Consider the following 17,855-nt stretch of genomic DNA (forward strand, 5'->3'; position numbering starts at 1 on the left):
GTTCCTGGCTAACTCACATCCCTCCTTAATGGTATAATTGCTCCTGGATGGAAATTCAGGAGCGCTGAAACACACCGGGGAATGCATAGGGGGCTACAGACCAGAGATCCCAGCCCCCAACTGCACTAGGCTTGTCCCCAGTGCAGATCCCATCCCCATCTTCATAGGTCATGAGCAGTTCCGAGCTTTCTCAATACAGATGGCTTTGGCCCCAGGGACACTAGCCAACTAAGATTCAGGAAGAGCCTTGCCAGGGGATGTTGGACAGTGAGACCTCAAGTCACTACTGATTTGAAAACTTACAGGGGTGCACCCTATGGCTTGAGTAGAGTGTTACCATATCAAAGTGGGTTGTGTGATCCTGTAACCTCTGAGAAGCTGAAGCTCCCATTCTGGTGCATGTACTGGCTGGAGCAAGTGCCTCTGGCTGTCCCTGTCTTGGGGTCTCCATGGCCTGAGGTACCATTGGGCCACCTTCCTCCTGATATAGGCACTTGTGTGAGTACAACCTGAAGAGAGAAGCCTGCTTCAAAGTGAGCTGTTTGTGCCCCTTCAGCCCAAGACCTTCTGGAGGGATAAGTCAGTAGAAGCTTCAAGGTCTGTGAGCTTCTGAGAAATGTAAGGAGAGACTGAGAAAACTATAAACTATGATTCATGTGTTCTCCTTCACGTGTGGAAGCATACTTGGATAGTGATACAACCACCAATGCTGTAAGAAGCCTCTTAAAACTTTGCAGTCTGAGATGGATAGTCACATCAAAAACCTCTGAACCCTCAGTTAGCATTGCTCCAGTGGGGATGTACTCACTGTGTGAGCCGGCTCTTTCCAGCCCAAGAAGGCCATGGCCAGCCTCTCTGGCCATGCCGAAGCCTTGTCTGCCTTCCTATTTACTTTGGGGCACCACCATCAAGGGTTGGCTCCAGCATCTACTGTTGCTGCCACTACTAGTTCAAGCACCATGCAGTTTACCTCATTTTCAAATGCTTCTACCTCCACTGCTCCTACTGGGGTCTCATTTGGTGCCCCAACAACTTTGGCTGGAACACTTGGTGGTACAACTTTGGGACTGGGATTAAAATTCCCTGGAGCAGGTGGAGCAGCTCTTGTTGCATCTACTACAATGTCAACCACCACCACCACAGCCACCAGGGGCTTTACCTTGAATCTAAAACCACTGACATCAACTGAGATTAATAACACTGTTCAGGTTGGCATTACTTCTATACCTTTTACTTTCACTGTTAATACAGTCATAACTACTGTGATGACCTATGGTCAGCTGGATGGTCTGGCAAACAAATGGAGCCTTGAGTTAGAGGATCAAGAGAAACATTTTCTTCACCAGGCCACCCAGGTCAATGCTTGGGACCATACATTGATTGAGAATGGTGAGAAGATCACTGCTTTACATGGAGAAGGAGAAAAAGTGAAACTGGATAAGAAAAGGCTGGAAAAAGAATTGGATTTTATCCTGTCACAGCAGTAAGAACTAGAAGATCTCTTGACCCTTTTAGAGGAGTCTGTAAAGGACCAGAGTGGGTCTATTTATCTGCAGCATTTAGATGAGGAACATGAGAGGACTTACTAGTTAGCAGAAAATGGAGATGCTCAGCTGAAACGAATGGCCCAAGATCTCAAGGTCATTATTGAGCACCTGAATACATTTGGAAGTCCTGCTGACACTACTGACGTGCTCCAGCAGATCTGCAAAATGCTGAATGCTCACATGGACAGTCTACAATGGATTAATCAGACTTCAGGTATGCTGCAAAGGAAGGTAGAAGAGGTAACACAAGTTTTCGAGCATCATCATTGCAAGGAGCAGGAGTGCAATGTCAGGATTGCTCTTGATTGAAATGACCCTATCTTCAGCATGTTGTTTTTGGATTATGCATTACCTACACATTTTGATGGTGTTCATTAGAGTAGTATTTGCGGTTACTATTCAATATTTGGTGGAAAAAAAGTGTGCATGTATTTTTTTCCTCTTAGATGTTGTACTGTTGGGAACTACAGAGTTTGGCTTTTAGTATCAGCAAATTAAAACTATATCAGCTCTCCAGGCAGAAACCTATTTGATGTCAACTCTGTGTGTGTAATTCATGGCTTACTCTCCCAGATACCATATCTTACTGCCAGCACATGTTGTCCTTTTCACTCCAGATCATAGAGAAATGTTTCCCCAAAATTAGATGCCAACCAGTCTTTACTGGGTACCTGTTAACATTCAATGTATACTGTTTGCTACTGTAAAGTCTCTCTCCTAAAGGAATTTACTGTCTACTTTGAGATATAATTAATGCCTGTCTGTATAAAAACAGTATAAACCATACAATAAAGTGTGTTATGAATTACAGAAACTATGCTATAGAAATTCAGAGAAGGGAGGAAAAGTTAGGGTGGATTTGGGACTTGAATTAAGTTATTTTAAAAAGTGTATGGTTCAGACAATTTGTTTATTTTTGATGTACAGATAATCTGGTGTTTTACTTGGTTTTACCATATGATTTATAGTTGTGGGTTTTGTGTATTTGTTTTTCAAGAAAAAAGCCTGTCCTTAGCTTGGGAACAGTCTGATTTCTTGTGTTTCATGTTTTACCTAAGCCATAAATAAAGGTGACGCTCTGAAAAATAAAAGTGTAACACTAAAATAAACTACTCAAAAGTTTTTGAGTGACTCAAAAAAAAAAAAATCTCCAAACGACATCTCAGTTGGGGGCATACAGTAGGAACCATTTAAAAGTATGATGTATGTGGATTGTCAGACTCTAAACCAAAGGCACACAGAACACCAATACCTTGTGCATTTAGTCTATCCTAGACTTTTGGGTGGGATTCACACATGGATACATGCCATAATTTTGCAGAATAAACATAGCAAATGAGAAAGTGTGTTGCTGATATATTTAAGGGCATCCGTTGGTGCCCTCCTCAGCTTCATTTCAGAGGTCTGAGGCTTGGCAGCTGGGCGCTAAACAAGGGTGGACGTCACCAGCCCTGATTCATGTGGGGAAAAGTAAAGGAAGCCAGTGAGTTGGCATCTTGGCTAGTAGGGAAGTAGCTTGTCAGCTGCAGAAATGACTTGTGATTCCAGCATGGAAGGCAAATGGGTATTGTGTACATCAGGGCTTCTGAACTTCACTATGCAGCAGAGCCACCCAGAGGGCTTATTAGAATGCACTTTCTGGGCCCCCAGCATCCGTAGAGTTTCCAGCTCAGCAGGTCTGAGGTAAGGCCCACAGATTTGCTTTTCTAACAAAGTCCAGGTGAGGCTGATGATGGTGGTATGGGGACCTCACTTTGAGAATCACTGTTGTCTAGTATAAGGATGTGCAAGAGCAAAAGCCACGGCTAGTTGGGGACCTATCTGATAGGCCTGATATCTCTTTCATAATATAAGTTCATTAGCTCTACAGAGGACCCAGAAGCAGAGAAGAAGGGGCGTGCGTAAGACAGAGAGAAGTACCTCAAATGAGCCCTCACTAATGCTAACGTGGATATTGCTGGGCTGTGAAAGATGGCACCTTGGTCAACAATGTTACCGAATGTGAGTTCATATGTCTGATGCACAGTGAGGCCAAACAAACCAAAACTTTGGAATAGAGAAAAAAATTTTGAGGGCCATGTGAGGAGAATGGGTGGTTCATTCCCCCCAAACCTTCAAACTCCCTGAAAAGTTTCAGCAAAGCATTTTTAAAGACAAGATTAGAGAGGGGCATGGTTGGTTGTTGCAAACTTCTTGGTGTAGGAATCCTTTGTTCTTGCAGCTGTCCACATAAGTCAGGTCAGGATGTTCCTGTAAACCTCCAACAATACACATGTTATTCTCTGTTCTGCAACTTTTTATCTCTACGTGAATAGAAAAGTATTATACCTTTAAGGTCAGAGCCTTGAGAATGGGTGATCCTGTATATTTCAGGCTGTAGGCACTATTCGTAATTTGAAACAAAAGCAATAGAATACGAAGGTTAAAGTAAAAGAAACCTAATATGGATTCAGATTTATTCTTCCCTATTACAACAGCACAGTCCAGAACTAGAGCCTACCCCAGAGGCTGTACTAAAGGTAGCTTTGGATGCCCTCACCCTGAGCCAATTCCTGCTGCCACAGACCAGAGCACAGAGTGAACAAGGCCTTGAAGAGGAATGGGCATGACCCACCTCCACAGTCATTAAGGTCCTGCCCAGGGAAGTCCCTGATAATAATGGAATACTATAGAGACTATAGCAGTCCCTGCAAAATAGCTTTGGAAATAAAGGGTGGTGCCTGAGATGAGCCAGAGTGCTGATAAATTTGGAAAACAGAGGGATTGATTTTAAGGAAAATTGAGATATAGTTTTCTTGGTATAAAATGATAGAAGATATTTAGGGAAAAAAAAGAAACAAATCTGACCCCCTGCATCTGTTGTATCTGGCAGAAGGCATTGCTCACAAAAACCACCTGCCAAGATGATTCGGGCCAGGAATTCCTTGGAAGTAACATACACTGATATGTTGTCCTCAAAGCTACACTTGAAACCAAGATGGTGCATTCACTACAATGTATTACATTGCTTGCCGTCCCTAGAAAGAAGTCTTATAGCTCAGCACAGATATTGTAGGAAAATCTTTCTTGCGTTTTGTGCTCTTTACCCAGACCTATCCAGAAAAAGTGGGTGCATTTGGGATACTGTCAAAATGGATTGAATGCATTCTGGTGGGAACAGAGACAGAAAAGCAAGGCCTTTGATGAAGAACTCGAGGCAGAGAACAAGGCACACCTTTTTTTTCCTTTTTTTAACATCTTTACTGGAGTATAATTGCTTTACAATGGTGCATTAGTTTCTGTCTTATAACAAAGTTAATCAGCTATACATATATATATATCCCCACATATCCTCCCTCTTGCATCTCCCTCCCACCATCCATATCCCACCCCTCTAGGTGGTCACAAAGTACTGAGCTGATCTCCCTGTGCTATGCGGCTCCTTCCCACTAGCTATCTATTTTACATTGGTTAGTATACATAAGTCCATGCCACTCTCTCACTTCATCCCAGCTTATCCTTCCCCCTCCCCGTGTTCTCAAGTCCATTCTCTATGTCTGCATCTTAATTCCTGTCCTGCCCTTAGGTTCTTCAGAACGAATTTTTTTTTAGATTCCATATATATGTGTGTGTGTGTGTGTGTGTATATATATATATATATATATATATATATGCATATGGCATTTATTTTTCTCTTTCTGAATTACTTCACTCTATATGACAGTCTCTAGGTCCATCCACCTCACTACAAATAACTCAATTTTGTTTCCTTTTATGGCTGAGTAATATTCCATTGTATATATGTGCCACATCTTCTTTATCCATTAGTCCGTTGATGGACACTTAGACTGCTTCCATGTCCTGGCTGTTGTAAATAGAGCTGCAATGAACATTTTGGTACATGACCCTTTTTGAATTATGGTTGTCTTAGGGTATATACCCAGGAGTGGGATTGCTGGGTCATATGGTAGTTCTATTTTTAGTTTCTCAAGGAACCTCCATACTGTTCTCCATAGTGGCTGTATCAATTTACATTCCCACCAACAGTGCAAGAGGGTTCCCTTTTCTCCATACTCTCTCCAGCATTTATTGTTTGTAGATATTTTGAGGATGGCCATTCTGACTGGTGTGAGGTGATACCTCATTGTAGTTTTGATTTGCATTTCTCTAATGATTACTAATATTGAGCATCCTTTCATGTGTTTGTTGGCAATCTTCTTTGGAGAAATGTCTATTCAGGTCTTCTGCCCATTTTTTGATTGGGTTGTTTGTTTTTTGATATTGAGCTGCATGAGCTGCTTGTATATTTTGGAGATTAATCCTTTGTCAGTTGCTTTGTTAACAAATATTTTCTCCATTCTGATGGTTGTCTTTTTGTCTTGTTTATGGTTTCCTTTTCTGTGCAGAAGCTTTTAAGTTTCATTAGGTCCCATTTGTTTATTTTTGTTTTTATTTCCATTTCTCTAGGAAGTGGTTCAAAAAGGATTGTGCTGTGATTTATGTCATAGAGTGTTCTGCCTGTTTTCCTCTAAGAATTTTATAGTATCTGGTCTTACATTTAGGTCTTTAATCCATTTTGAGGTTTTTTTTTTTTTTTTGCGTATGATGTTAGTGAGTGTTCTAGTTACATTCTTTACATATAGCTATTCAGTTTTCCCAGTACCACTTATTGAACAGGCTGTCTTTTCTCCATTGTATATTCTTGCCTCCTTTATCAAAGATAAGGTGACTGGATGTGCATGGGTTTATCTCTGGGGTTTCTATCCTGTTCAATTGATCTATATTTCTGTTTCTGTGCCAGTACCATACTGTCTTGATTATACCCAAGGTATATATATTATACCTTGGTAGTACAGTGTGAAGTCCGGGACCCTGATTCCTCCAGCTCTGTTTTTCTTTCCCAATATTGCTTTGGCTATGCGGGGTCTTTTGTGTTTCCATACAAATTGTGAAATTATTTGTTCTAGTTCTGTGAAAAATGCCAGTGGTAGTTTGATAGGGATTACATTGAATCTGTAGATTACTTTGGGTGCTATTGTCATTTTCACAATGCTGATTCTTCCAATCCAAGAACATGGTATATCTCACCATCTGTTTGCATCATCTTTAATTTCTTTCATCAGTGTCATAGTTTTCTGCATACAGGTCTTTTGTCTCCTTAGGTAGGTTTATTCCTAGGTATTTTATTCTTTTTGTTTCAATGGTAAATGGGAGTGTTTCCTTAATATCTCTTTCAGAATTTTCATCAAGAGTGTATGGGAGTGCAAAAGATTTCTTGCATTAATTTTGTATCCTGCTACTTTACTAAATTCATTGATTAGCTCTAGTAGTTTTCTGGTAGCATTTTTAGGATTTTCTATGTATAGTATCATGCCATCTGCAGTGACAGCTTCACTTCTTCTTTCCTGATTTGGAATCTTTTTATTTCTTTTTCTTCTCTGATTGCTGTGACTAAAACTTCCAAAACTATGTTGAATAATAATGCTGAGAGTGGACAACCTTGTCTGTTCCTGATCTTAGAGGAAATGGTTTGAATTTTTCACCTTTGAGAACAATGTTGGCTGTGGTTTTGTCATATATGGCCTTTATTATGTTCAGGCAAGTTCCCTCTGTGCCTACTTTCTGGAAGGTTTTTAACATAAATCAGTGTTGAATTTTGTCAAAAGCTTTTTTCTGCATCTATTGGGATGATCATATGGTTTTTCTCCTTCAATTCGTTAGTATGGTGTATCACATTGATTGATTTGCATATATTGAAGAATCCTTGCATTCCTGGGATAAACCACACTTGATCATGGTGTATGATCCTTTTAATGTGCTGTTGGATTCTGTTTGCTAGTATTTTTTGAGGACTTTTACATCTATGTTCATCAGTAATATTGACCTATAGTTTTCTTTCTTTGTGACATCTTTGTCTGGTTTTGTTATCAGGGTGATGGTGGCCTCGTACAATGAGTTTTGGAGTGTCCCTCCCTCTGCTGTATTTTGGAAGAGTTTGAGAAGGGTAGGTGTTAGCTCTGCTCTAAATGTTTGATAGAATTCGCCTGTGAAGCCATCTGGTCATGGGCTTTTATTTGTTAGAAGATTTTTAGTCTCAGTCTCAATTTCAGTGCTTGTGATTGATCTGTTTATATTTTTTATTTCTCTTTGGTTCAGTCTCGGAAGATTGTGCTTTTCTAAGAATTTGTCCATTTCTTCCACGTTGTCCATTGTATTGGCATATATTTGCTTGCAGAAATCTCTCATGATCCTTTGTATTTCTGCAGTGTGTGTTTTTACTTCTTCTTTTTCATTTCTAATTTTATTGATTTGAGTTCTCCCTTTTTTTTCTTGATATGTCTGGCTAATAGTTTGTCAATTTTGTTTATCTTCTCAAAGAACCAGCTTTAATTTTATTGATCTTTGCTATCATTTCCTCCATTTCTTTTTCATTTATTTCTGATCTGATCATTATGATTTCTTTCCTTCGACTAACTTTGGGGTATTTTTGTTCTTCTTTCTCTAATTGGTTTAGGTGCAAGGTTAGGTTCTTTATTTGAGATGTTTCTTGTTTCTTGAGGTAGGAATGTATTGCTATAAACTTCACTCTTAGATGTGCTATTGCTGCATCCCATAGGTTTTGCATTGTGATTTTATTGTCATTTGTTTCTAGGTATTTTTTGATCTCCTCTTTGATTTGTTTAGTCATCTCTTCATTATTAAGTAGTGTATTTTTTAGCCTCCATATGTTTGTATTTTTTACAGATTTTTTTCCGTAATTCATATCTAGTCTCATAGCATTGTGGTCGGAAAAGATACTTGATACAATTTCATATTTCGTAAAGTTACCAAAGCTTGATTTGTGACGAAAGATATGATCTATCCTGGAGAATATTCCATAAGCACTTGAGAAGAAAGTGTATTCCGTTGTTTTTGGATAGAATGTCCTAAAATATCAATTAAGTCCATCTTGTTTAATGTATCATTTAAAGCTTTTGTTTCCTTATTTTTTTTCATTTTGGATGATCTGTCCATTGGTGAAAGTGTGATGTTAAAGTCCCCTACTATGATTGTGTTACTGTTGATGTCCCCTTTTATGGTGTTAGCATTTGCCTTATGTATTGAGGTTCTTCTATGTTGGGTGCATAAATATTTACAATTGTTATATCTTCTTTTTGTATTGATCCTTTGATCATTATGTAGTGTCCTTCTTTGTCTCTTGTAAGTCTTTATTTTAAAATCTATTTCTTCTGGGCTTCCCTGGTGGCACAGTGGTTGAGAGTCCACCTGCCGATGCAGGGGACATGAGTTCATGTCCTGGACCAGGAAGATCCCACACACCATGGAGCGGCTGGACCCGTGAGCCATGGCCGCTGAGCCTGCACATCTGGAGCCTGTGTTCTGCAATGGGAGAGTCCACAGCAGTGAGAGGCCTACGTACCGCAAAGAAAAAATAATCTATTTCTTCTAATATTAGAACTGCTACTCCAGCTTTCTTTTGGTTTCCACTTTCATGGAATATCTTTTTTCATCCCCTCACTTTCAATACCTATATATCCCTAGGTCTTAATTGGGTGTCTTGTAGACAGCATATATACATGTCTTGTTTTTATATCCATTCATTCAGTCTATGTCTTTTGGTGGGAGCATTTAATCCATTTACATTTAAGGTAATTATAGATATATATATTCCTATTACCATTTTATTAATTGTTTTGGGTTTGTTATTGTAGGTATTTTCCTTTTCTTGTGTTTCCTGACTAGAGAAGTTCCTTTAGCATTTGTTGTAAAACTGGTTCTGTGGTGTTGAATTCTCTTAGATTTTGCTTGTCTGTAAAGGTTTTAATTTCTCTGTCGAATCTGAATAAGATTCCTTGGTGAGTAGAGTAATCTTGTTTGTAGGTTTTTTCCTTTCACACACCTTTATCATGTAATAGGGAAGAACAAATCTGATTCCATATTAGATCAGTTTCTTTTACTTTAACTTTTGTATTCTATTGCTTTTTCTTGGAGTTAAGAATGGTGCCTACAGCCTGAAATATGCAGAATAGCCCATTCTCAAAGCTCTGACTTTTAAGGGTATAACACTTTTGATTCATATAGAGAAAAGTAGGTGTAAAACAGAGAATAACATTTGTCTTGTTGGTGTTTTATAGGAACATTTTGACCCCACCTAAGTGGACAGCTGGAAGAATAAAAGATTCTAGCACCAAGTAGTTTGCAACAACTAACCACAACTCCTCCCCTTTTTAGTATAAAAGAAGCCTGAATTCTGACTTGGGTAAGATGCTTCTTTGGGACAGCAATCCACCATCTTCTTGATCTTCTGGCTCTCTGAATACAGTCACTATTCCTTGCCCAACAAATTGTCTCTTAACTTATTGGCATGTTGTGCAGCTAGCAGTATGAGCTTAGACTTAGTCACAAATTTTGGCAAGCCTGCCAGGACACTTGCTGCTTGTGGTAGCTGGCCCTGATTGGGGAATTTTCAGGTAAGGCCCTAGCATCTGCTAGGACCAATTGTCCTGAGAATCTTCCCTTCGAAGTTCCCTGAAGCAGCACAGGCTGCCCTAGCGCTTGGCAGCTGGAGCAAGAAATCAATATCTAGGAGGTGATAGACTCAATCAGTATGGCAAGTAGCCCTGGTGTGTACAGCAGAAACTTTATTCCTCTCCTTTTGGGGCTTTTTTCCTCCAGAATAAGCTAATTTGTTTTGTATTTGAGTTGGGTACCCTGTTGAAAAGAGGAAATAGTTGCTGGACTTTTACCTGATTTGTGAACCAGTTCATTTCTTTCTTTGGATCCAAACCATTTGTGGGTTTTTTTGTCTTGTATTTTTGTCTTTAAATGTTGGGGAATGTTTCAACTATCCCTAAAGAAAGTCCTCTGGGACACATTTTGTATAAGTTGTCTGATTACAGCTAAGAACCTATGACTAAGAGAAAGATAATATTTAATTGTAGTAATGTGTACCTGTGTACCACAGTACCTGTTAGGATATCAACAAGGGGTTTATGCAGGGTTATCATGGCACCCTGTGTACCAAGTAGTCTCACCCTTGCTTGTTAATTATGCCATTTGTGGTCTCTTGTGTCATTGGTCTAGCCAAGGAATCACATTGCATGGGGGTTGAATTGATGGTTCTTATGATAAGTAAAACCCCAAGACCAAACCTGGGGGTTTATTTTTGGTTTTCCGTTTGTCCTTTGGGTTTTTCATGACATTTTGTTTTGCTCCCATTTCTCCATTTACAGCCAAATAAGTTTTGTGATACTTAAAGCTTTTACTGATGTCAAATGGAGGAAAGGAACAATGACAACAACAACAACAAAACTTGCCTGTTCTTGTCTGAGAATGGGACATTCCCAGGGAGAAGAGAAAGTTTTCACTTGTTTCCTAAAGTCACCAAGCCCCTAGTCCAGAATTCAGCCTAGTTCGTTGATGCCAAAGCAAAATGTTTAGAAATGTTAAATTACTATTTATAGATTTACGATAAAATGCTGAGAAATTATGGCTTTTGAATGGCTCTATACAATCCTGAAATTATAGCTATTCTGTGAAAAAGCAGAGAAGAATGATAAAATCCCCTATGTACAAGTATTTGTTCTATTACATCATAGAAAATAAGAGAAAGAAGGGAATAAGAGTGAGGATATGTTGCTTCAAACCTTAACTCTTCCAGCTGAGCCAACCGTCCTGTCTCTCTGGCCACTATGCCAATATATCCACCCTTTCTACTACCTCCCATTTCTATACAGGCAACCCTAATTCCCAACATTGGGGTTCAGGAAGTGCTCAGACTGGCTCCCACTCCTTATAGAGATCAAATTGTGTTAGTTCCTGGGGTACAGGGACCTGGTCTGTTATTGCCATCTAAGACCTTACAGGGCACTCGGTTTGCACCAGAAGCCACTCCTGGTGCAGGGCAATTTCCCTCACACAGGGGGCCTAAATGAAAACATTCAGCAGGCTGGGTTTCTATGGATGACCCATGACCCTTAATGAGCAGCAAAGGAATTTAAACAAAATTCAAGAACTCCAGCAAAAACCAAATGAGGACCCCTCTGAATTTTTGGAAAGGGTTTATCAGAACTGCGGACATTAGACTGATGCAGACACAAAGGCACCTGAAAATGCTAGAATGGTAAATATGAGAAAATTACAAAAATCAGATGGTGCATTTGGAATGAACCCCTTTCAATTGGTAGATGTTGCTTTTAAAGATTTCAACAACAAGGAACAACAACAGAAGAAAGAAGATGAAAAAGGGAATGACACTTTTCCGGCAGTAGCATTGGATTCTCAGAAGGCGAGTAACCTGAAGAGATATAAGCCGCCATTGGGGAAGGACAATACACTTACTCTAAGGAGGAAACACATTAGAAAAAGACTGCCCCAAGCTAAAACATAATAAGGAAAACAATAAAAGAAAGGTGGGAGCCTCTCATATGGTAGAAAGAGAGGGACACTCTGATGATGAATGAAGAGACCTAGGGGCTCCCTTGGACTTGAGGTGCCCAATTCCAATTTCCCTACAGGAGTCCCAGGTAACTTTGACAGTGGGGGACAAGTTGATTGACTTTCTAACAGATATGTGTGCAAGATACTCTGTGGTAAACACCAAGGTGGCAGAGAAAACATCTCAATCAATTCTGGTCATGGAAGTTTCTGGAGAAGTACAAAATCATTCATTCTTACATCTAGAATGCCAACTAGGAGACTTCACTCTGAAACACAGTGTCATACATAAGCCAGAGTGTCCAATCTCTCTTTGGGGCTGAGATCTCCTTTGTAAATTAAATGATCAAGTAACGTTTCTGCCAGAACAGCTTGACGTCAGGGCCCCACTGGAGCATGCTTTAAGCCTACAGATGACACACATTGATGCCCCAGAAAAGAGAGAGAGCTCTTTCCCTGTGAGGTCTACAAAAATGTAAGGTCAGAAATGTGGGCTGAGGGAGGAGATATGGGGATATATGTATATGTATAGCTGATTCACTTTGTTATGAAGCAGAAACTAACACACAGTTGTAAAGCAATTATACTCCAATAAAGATGTTAAAAAAAAAGAAGTGTGGGCTGATGGCACCCCAGGGAAAGAAAAGAAAAAAAACACATGACCAATACAAATTCCATTAAAAAGGGGCCCTGGGACACCTAATCTAAAACAATACCCTCTGAGGCAAGAGGCCCAAAAGAGAACTCAGCCAATTCCTGAAAATTTTTTGGAAGCAGGATTGATTAAATCCTGCAGGTCCCCTTCCCTACAGCACCCCTATTCTCCTGGTCAAAAATCCAAACTCAGTAGAGTATTGCTTCATCCAAGACTTAAAGGCTATTAATGAAGGAGTACGAGACTTGTTCCCTGCTCACAACCATTCCAGGAGGTTCTCAGTTTGGGGGCTTGAAAGATGTTTTTTTCTGCGTTCTTATTGCAGGAGAATTACAGCAGCTGTTTGCTTTTTTTTTTTTTTTTTTTGCGGTGCTCAGGACTCTCACTGTTGTGGCCTCTCCCATTGCGGAGCACAGGCTCCGGATGCACAGGCTCAGCGGCCATGGCTCACGGGCCCAGCCGCTCCGCAGCATGTGGGATCCTCCGGGACCGGGGCACGAACCCATGTCCCCTGCATTGGCAGGCGGACTCTCAACCACCGCGCCACCAGGGAAGCCCCAGCTGTTTGCTTTTGAATGGCAAGGCCCAGAAACACAGGTAGTCCAACAGTATTGTTGGACAGTCCTGCCTCAAGGATTTAAGAATTCCCCTACATTGTTTGGGGAGATGTTGGCTAGGGACCTTAGAAACTTAATATTGGATGAAAGACTTTTTATTTCAATATATGGATGATTTGCTACAAAATACTCATTATGAGAGAGATGTCACCTTACAATGGATTCAAATGTATATAGTGGAACTTAACTTACAAAAGACCATCCAGAGAGTCACTCAGAATTGCATGACTTGTGCAAAAAATAACCCAAAGACTGCTGTTAGACCTTCCCAGATAGGGACTCGACATAGAGGAATCTCTCCCCCGAGGACTGGCAAATAGACTTTACTCAAATACCTCAAACTGCAGGAAATTTCAGATGCCTGCTAGTGTTGGTGGACACTTTTTCAGGATAGCTGGAAACATACCCTACCCAGACAGAAAAAGCTTCCAAAGTGATTAAAACCATCCTTAAAAAAATTATCCCCCTATTTGGACTGCCCAACACCCTTCAAAGTGGTAACGGGCCTGCTTTTGTCTTTAGCATAATCCAACAAGTGTCTAAAGTATTTCAAATTATATTCATCCTGGAGACCACAATCAACAGGAAAAACCAAGGAAATGAATTATATATTAAAAAGAAATGTCACTAAAATAGGTCAAGAGACTAATTTAACTTGGGATACGGCCTTGCCAAGATAAGTTGCCCTGCTACAGATCAGAGTGGCTTCCAGAAGCAGGCTTAAATTAAGCCCCTTCAAAATATTGTGTGGTAGGCCCTTCTAGGTGTCTGCCCAGTTGAGAGAATCTATAAATGCTCTTAAAGACCTAGCAGTTGCCAATTATGTTAAAACTTTGGGCACTATACTGTTCATGAGTTTGCCTCCAATAGGTCTGCTTATCCAACTGAGGTAGGCTTACATCTTTTTTGGCCCAGAGACTGAGTCCTTCTTAAAACCTGGAGAGAACAAAGGCCTGAATATCAGCTGACTGCAAGGTGGACAGGACTGCATGTGGTATTACTTACCACTCACTCATCTGTCAAGTTAGCTGGGGTAAAGCCATGGATTCATCACACTCCTGAGAGGCCTGGGGAGCAATGGGTTTGTGAACCCTTAGAATATTTAAGGTTGCTCTCTAAAAAAGACAAATATCGAGATTATAATTTCATTGTAGCTGAAAAAGGGTCAACCTATTTGTTTAATCTTATCCAAATAGATAGCACAGGAATCTAGTGTAATTATGGCAGTCAGAAAGATAAAATTAATAGATATGTATAGGGAAATGGAAACAAACCCCCAAGTTAAACAAAGTGAGAAGGGGTTTCATCAGGTTCAAGTAATTGTAAATAAAGAAGGAAAGAGGATTGTACTACTGACAAAAGATTCTAAGGAATGTTCCCTGTCCTGAGCTGATTAATTCCATTCCATGATCACCGGTTCATCAACCCCCATTCTGCAGGAAGTAGCTGGAACAGTCATCACCCCTTTCTCCACAAGGAATGGACATTGACAGTGGGGAATTGTAATAGGGAAGAACAAATTTGACTACATATTAGATCAGTTTCTTTTACTTTAACCTTTATATTCTATTGCTTTTGCTTCAAGTTAAGAATGTTGCCTATAGCCTGAAATATGCATTCTCTACCCATTCTCAAGGGTATAACACTTTTCCATTCATATAAAGAGAAAAAGTTGCAGAACAGAGAATAACATTTGTCCTGTTGGAGGTTTACAGGAACATCGTGACCCGACCTATGTGGACAGTTGCAGGAACAAAAGATTCCAACACCAAGAAATTTGCAACAAGCAACCACACCCCCTCCCCATTTTAGTATAAAGGAAACCTGAATTCTGACTTGGGTAAGATGGTTCTTTGGGACACTAGTCCACCATCTTCTCAGTCTGCTGTCTTCCTGAATAAAGTCACTATTTCTTGCCTCAATAACTCATTTCTGGATTTATTGCCCTGTTGTGTGGCAAGCAGTATGAGCTTGGACTTGGTAACAATCATCAAAGAAACAGAACTTTTAGGAGTTTAATCTTCTCCTTGTGAAATGTTTTAGACAATCTTCTCTTGATGTTAAACCAAACCAAGAGCCCCTCCTCTCAGGATACTGAGTGCCCTGCCTGCCATCCCAGGCCAACTCAGCAGGTAAGCAGACAAAGTTGAATCCCAGGGTTTTAGCACAAGAAGAGGTGGGAACTAGGAGGGGCTTAACAGCAGAGAGACTGTGGTGGAGGGTAGAAGTCAGGAGGCCACAGAGGAGAGGCTTCTCAGTAAACCATAGGGTTAATGGGAAGTCACATGGTCTGCCATTGGGATCTCCCTTGGGGACACAAGGGAGTTGATGGTATAAAGTGCAGTCCTGATCTGAGTCAGAAAGCAGGAAAAGACTGATGTCCCAGCTCAAACACAGTCAGGAAGAGAGAAGGAATTCTCCCTCCTCAGCCATTTTGTTCTATTCAGGCCTCAGATTGGATGAGCCTTCCACCCCAACACAGGGGAGGGCAAGCTACTTTACTCAGTCTATGGAGTTAAATGTTAATATCATCCAGAAACACCCCCACAGTCACCCCCAGAATCATGTTTAACCAAATATCTGGGCACTCCATGGTCCAGTCAGTTGACACATAAAATTAACCATCACAAGTGGTAATAGCAACACGCAGGTAACAACAAAAACTCGCTTACAATCCCCCCAACCCCCAACAAATAAATGTGTGTGTGTGTGTGTGTGTGTGTGTGTGTGTGTGTACATATGTGTACAGTAGTCTCTTCTTATCTACTGGGGGACACATTTCAAGAACCCAACTGAATGCCTGAAACTATGGATTGTACCAAACCTTGTATATACCAAATTTTTCCTATACATTTATACCTATGATGATGTTTAATTTGTAAATTAGGCACAGTAAGAGAATGTTTTGAATTGCCAGCATCATTGTGTTTGGGTCCATTATTAAGTAAAATAAAAGTTACAAGCACGGCTATGCCCCGACAGTCCATCTAATAACTGAGACCACTACTAAGTGACTAAATGGCAGAATTTCATCACACTACTCAGAATGGCCCCAAAATGTAAATGCAAGGGCATTTTAGTGTTTTCTCAGACAGTCCCTGTATGTTGTGGAGGCTGTACAAGAAAGACCGAGAGGCTTTATAATTTGTTTATGATTCAAATGACTGTTTGTTCATCCAATCATTGTCTCCTCAATTACAAGGGGAAACTAATTCTAAAATTGTCATCCTTCTTTTGAAAATAGTTTTCTATTCAACGTGACAATCTTTAATTTTTATTTCTGTTACTAAAACTGTGGGTATTTGCTTTGTAATATCACAATAGTTTTCCAAATGATGGATTCTAAACTCTTATTAAAAAAAATCTTGAAACTCTCTGGAATGCTATACTGTAAGGTCCATGGGTGTACTTTTTTTTTTCCTTTTTTTTCTTGGTTGGAATAGAGTTGCTTTACAATGTTGTGTTAGTTTCTGCTGTACAGCAAAGTGCATCAGCTATATGTATACATATACCCCCTCCTTTTGGGATTTCCTTCCCATTTAGGTCACCACAAAAGCTGGAGTAACATGGGTGTACTTTTGATCTGTAATAATTTCCTGATGAAACCCACAGCATGAGCACAGGAAGTTCCTGTTCTGGATCCCAGTGCCACCCCCAGGAGGACCCCTCTTCTCTCCCGGGCCTCTGGTGTTGTGCTGCTGCTCCCGCTACTCCTACTTCAGTTCACTTCAGCAATGAGACCCTGGAACTTGGCCCCACAGCATCTGGACTGTCCCCGGCATGCACATGTGTGTGCTGGGCGGCTAGGGCAACTGCCCTGGGCCTGAGCGTGTTCAGACATGTTGCCACCTAGCATATCTCCTCTGTTCACATATTCCCTGTTGTCCTGTTCTTCACTTAAAAAACACAAGCTCAGAGATAAAATTATTAATAATTTCAAGCAGTGACAGCAGTTCATTAAACCAAGCACAGGAACACTCCTGAGAGTAGATGCACTGTTGCAAGCCCATGAAGCTGCCCCTGCCTCCCTCCACCATTTGAATTTAAAGTGCCAACTGGGCACTGACTATTTGAACATACTTTTGGGGAGTTGTGGGAATTCTGGCATGGCTCACTCTTTGGTTGACCACTCCTTCCTTGCATAAAAAAAGGGCTGATGCTAGAGTTACACTGACAGCATCACCACACTATCTTGATGGAATTCCAGGTTTTCTCTTTGTCTCACTTAGAGGATCATTACTAGTTTGCCCAGCCCAGACACTCTGGCTCAAACACTGGGGAAGATATTCTCTCCATTGATGCTCAGTTTAATTGCTGTTCTTTTGCAGTCACTGCCCACATTGTGGCTGAAACTATTTACAGAGAGAACTTGGGTTTCTGAGAGTAAGATACTTTATTCCAGAGAAGAGCTTAATTATAGTAAAAAGAGTAGAGGAAAGGTTGATTTTTAGGGCAACTCTAGGCCAATCAGGGTTACAAACATAAAATTATAAACATGAATTCTTTTATGCATTTGAATGTCTATATAGTGATCATATTTATGCAAGCATCTTTGCTAGTATATGCTCTGCAGCTGAAAAGTTTTATTACACTTGATTGTAAATGTGATACTGTTGTACT

At 40.3% G+C, this 17,855-nt stretch overlaps 1 pseudogene; it reads left to right on the forward strand.

Moving 5' to 3' along the window:
• The first annotated feature begins 842 nt into the window (after positions 1 to 842).
• On the forward strand, positions 843 to 1,856 carry LOC113612271 (nuclear pore glycoprotein p62-like; annotated as a pseudogene).
• The last annotated feature ends 15,999 nt before the right edge of the window (positions 1,857 to 17,855 follow it).

This window comes from Aethalodelphis obliquidens, unplaced genomic scaffold (assembly GCF_003676395.1).
Source record: "Aethalodelphis obliquidens isolate GAN/ISIS:26980383/991018 unplaced genomic scaffold, ASM367639v1 scaffold74, whole genome shotgun sequence".
Taxonomy (NCBI): Eukaryota; Metazoa; Chordata; class Mammalia; order Artiodactyla; family Delphinidae; genus Aethalodelphis; species Aethalodelphis obliquidens.